This window comes from Poecilia reticulata, linkage group LG3 (assembly GCF_000633615.1).
Source record: "Poecilia reticulata strain Guanapo linkage group LG3, Guppy_female_1.0+MT, whole genome shotgun sequence".
NCBI classification, from domain to species: Eukaryota; Metazoa; Chordata; class Actinopteri; order Cyprinodontiformes; family Poeciliidae; genus Poecilia; species Poecilia reticulata.
Genome location: NC_024333.1, coordinates 30,239,846 through 30,244,048, shown reverse-complemented (window position 1 = coordinate 30,244,048; position 4,203 = coordinate 30,239,846).

Below are 4,203 nucleotides of genomic sequence, written 5' to 3'. Positions count from 1 at the left end.
TTAAAGGGGGTTAGCTTATAAGTAATTAACAAGTAATTTGCTGCACCTAGAGAAATGGGGAAGTTACTCATGCATTGCACCCTGACAAGGTCACCGACTGATAGATGAGCTGGAGCGAGGGGATTTTTCAGAGATTGTGAAGGCAGCCAGAACTGTGGGAACCAGACAATTAGTCGGAGGAAGGGTAGGCAGCCACGCTGGATGACGACCGCGAGACTAGTTTACATGAGTACTCACCACTTGGCTGACTGGCAGGGAAAGAGCCCAACACCTGGGTTCAAGCAGCTCCTAACACACTGTTATTTATCTTTGAGGAGGCTGATCGGGCAGTTTGCCAGCATTTGAGGAAGAGCATGTGCTCATTCCCATCAAGCAGAGATGAGTCAATGAAGCCAAACTGACCAAAACATTGATATCTGGAATGTTCACACCAGAAAATATGTAAGGGAACGATAGCTGTTGGTTATTATACAAACATTACATGTGTAAATATATATTGAGGAGAAAATATGTTTTACTAGAGCTGCAGTTTTTACAGTGAGGAGAAAATATACAGTATTCTGGTTCTCAGAATCCTGAATCCCAGAGTAAAAAGAGGTTGGGTCATAAATTAGAAACATTAAATTCTTCTGCTTCGATGATATGAGTTATATCTAGAAAGATATGTCAATATTTTGTTCTCTCAATGTAACCAGAACGGTGATGTGCCAAGATTTTATATTTTAAAAAAAAAACTTCACTAATTGCTAAATTTTCTAATCACCAGCATGTTATCTTTTTTAATGGTGCTACAGCTGGAGTTGGGCTTTCTATTTATTTATTTTTTCTTTTCCACTGAATCGTCCTTTTGCAAAGCAGTTTTAGCACATAAAATGCAGAGACATGCAGTGCTGTGAGAAAAAGGTTTTGCCCACATTTTAATTTCTTTGTTTTGGTGTTTTTCTTTTTTACAGTTACATATGTCAGATCACCAAAAGACAGGCAGCAGATAAACTGTGAGAAATAACAACTAGAAGTGGACTTGCTGGCCTTTTTTAGATTGTTGTCTTGCTGCACAATCCAAGAGCTTTTTTTTGCTCTTGAAGGATTTCTGGTGGAGAACAAAATTCATGATTCCATCAATAGCAAATATTGTTGTTCAAATATTGACGTTGCTAACCAGCCACAGACGATCATATCACCATCATGTATGAAGTTATTTTCTGAAATGGGAATGGAACAGAATGCTCATCTTTTAAATAGTTCCACTCGATTTCATCAGTCTGCAGTACATTTTTCTAAGAGTTGTTGAGATCATCAAGACATTCTTTCGGAAAGTACAAATTGTTCTTTCTATTTTCATCGTTTTAATGAATGAAAGCAAGATTTGAAAAATGCATTTTACATTTTCTCAGGCTCTATTTGTCTAATATTAAATTTGTTTTAATGATCCAATAATTTAAGTGTGATGCTAACCAAACATTGAGGCAAACCTAAGGGAACACATGAGTTTTGCCATCACTCTAAATTACGGCTAGCTTGTCTTATTAACCTACAATAGCATTTGAGCTTAACACCTGAAAAAATTGGGGTTGATAAAATTCCCAAATTCTAACCATAAGAAACTATCAGCACATTCTGGTTTGCTGTCATTTTGCATCAGTTTCCCCTGCAGGATCCTCAAAATATTTTCCAGTGCAGCTAACTGTTGACATATATTAGCTTTTTTCTGTTAGGTGGTATGTGTTTCCAAGAAACAGTTTATATTGTTAGACATGAGTTTACGTGCTTGAACTACCGTATTTTCCGCACTATAAGGCGAACCTAAAAACCTTCAATTTCCTCAAAAGCCGACAGTTGACAGATGACAGATAATCCGGAGCGCCTTATATATGCACCAATTTTGAGCCACAACAGGTCTAGCAACTAAGTCGCCGACTTCATTTTCCCCCGTAGAAGAAGAAGCGCGCGGTGCATGCTGGGTTAGTTGTCAGAACGCTGGTTTGTTATCTATTAATAAAGTCTGACTGACCTATCTACCTACCGACCGTCTAGAATCAGGTCGTCTGCAGGTCATTTAGCACCATGTTCTCCACGAACATGCTGTGCGTGAACGGAGAAGGGTGACCATAGTCCGGCCACGCCCCGGCCCAGTCGCGTAAGGCTCTCCTCACCGACCGGAGTCTGACTGTTTTGTTGACATTCACTTTAGTGCAGCTCCATCTAGTGGATGCATAATGTAACACCAGCTTCTACTGTAGCATCTATTCTACGCGCCTTATAATCCAGTTCAGCTTATAGTGCGGAAAATACGGTACTCTTTATGGGTGTTGGGACTTTTATGCTACCTTCTACAGCTAATTTGCTTTATTTTAACCATGTAAACAGTTATCAGCTAAATTTTCTGTTAGTGTTACTGATGGCACTGCATGTAACCTCAGTATTTCTTGTACAGCAGTTTGAAAATCTTGAGCCTAGATAAAAAGGAAAATTCAAAAAGATATAACTTGCCTAATAAAACAGAATAAAAACAATCACATCCAACCCTATCATAAGTCTTTATCAGATAACTGCATTTCTGTTTTTTTAAGCATACTTTGCACACTCAACATAAGGAGATCAGTGTGCCGCAACGCTATGTGACTTTTTGAAGACTTATTTCAATAAACAACAAACAATGTCTCACAGGCACCTGGAGCTTCAAAGCCTGCGAAACTCTTATTCGGGACTTGAAAAACACCAGACACTTGACAACAGCTGTTAATCAGATAATAGAAGCCTCAGATTTACACAAGCACTCTTGTGGAGAAACACCCATAAATTCTTTGACATGACAGCGTACAAGGGCGGGGAGAGAGTGAAGGTGGGATTTGGTACCAGGCGCCTTCCTTCCCAACACAATGACGCATCAAATGAGCTCTGTGGTGAAACACTCAATCAGCCATTTCCCCTCAGCACACTATTTTCAGACAGTGGATGATCTGATGAATGCAGCAGAGTTAAGTTCCCTTTCTGTAACTGCTAAAAGAAATATGTGACAAGAGGACTTTCAAGGAATTATGACATGGCATGAGGTGTCTCCATAGCCCATGAATCCCCAAAATACACATATTTTCCTGACAGATGAACTTTGAGCAGTGAGGCAGGGAAATGAAAAACACCCCGCAGTATCCTTACCCTGGGATGAGCCTCCTCGCCACCCAAACATCAGTAACCCGACTCCATAGTTTTAAGATGACCTCTTGCTTCACTTGCCCTGCTCACCTTAATCACCAAGTGACCTGCCATTGCAACAATACACAGGATCCCCTTTGGTGCAGGGGCCCAGCACATGTTCACATGGCGGGTATGTGGTGGGGGAGAGGTGCCCTCTGACACTGACAGTATGTCCACGTTGGCCGTATCTGGGTCAAAGTTTCTGTGTTAGTCTGCAAAAATGAACTAGAGCTTAATATGATAACCTCAACACAGAATCGCTCTTTACTTGAATCCATAACATTTGACGTTGATCTTCCAAAGAGGAGACGTTTACTGAAAGAAGAATAAAAACTGAAAAAAGATTAAGAAAAATTGAGGGATTTTTTTTTTAAGTGATAAAGAGCAAAAGGGAATTTTCACACACATTTAGCCATATGCTGAGTTAAGGGAGCCTAATTCTCACCTTTATAGTGGGCACTTAGTTTTTCAGTATCATTGCTCCAAGTATCTGGTATTCTGAAGCTCTGACACATCTTTCTGTTGAGCTCAATAAGAGTCAGGTGCTGTAAATAGTTACAGATTGTGCAAATCATTTCCACTGTAAACTGTATACGCAGATTTTAGTTTAATAAGTCAATAATAACATTAGCATCTATGAGTAGCAGCTGCTATGTTGTGATTTTTTAGAATGGCGCCTGGACAGGAATTAATAAGGATTCAAAAATCATTGTAGCAAAGGTTTAGAGGCCATGCACAAAATTAACATGTCTAACTGCAATATTTACCAAACTCAGAGGGGATACTGATTGTGATTTTGAAAAAAAAAGTGAAAATCAGACATTTGTGCATCTGGCATTCATTGTCCAGGAGGTAACTTAAAAACCTCATACATTTGTATCATTGAATTATTCATAGATGGTCCATGACACTGTTAAAGTTTTTTCCCACCTTTAGAATATTCTATGCATTTCAAACAACAACAAATAAATCTGTTGAGGGAAAAAAATAAAAAAATAAATATATATA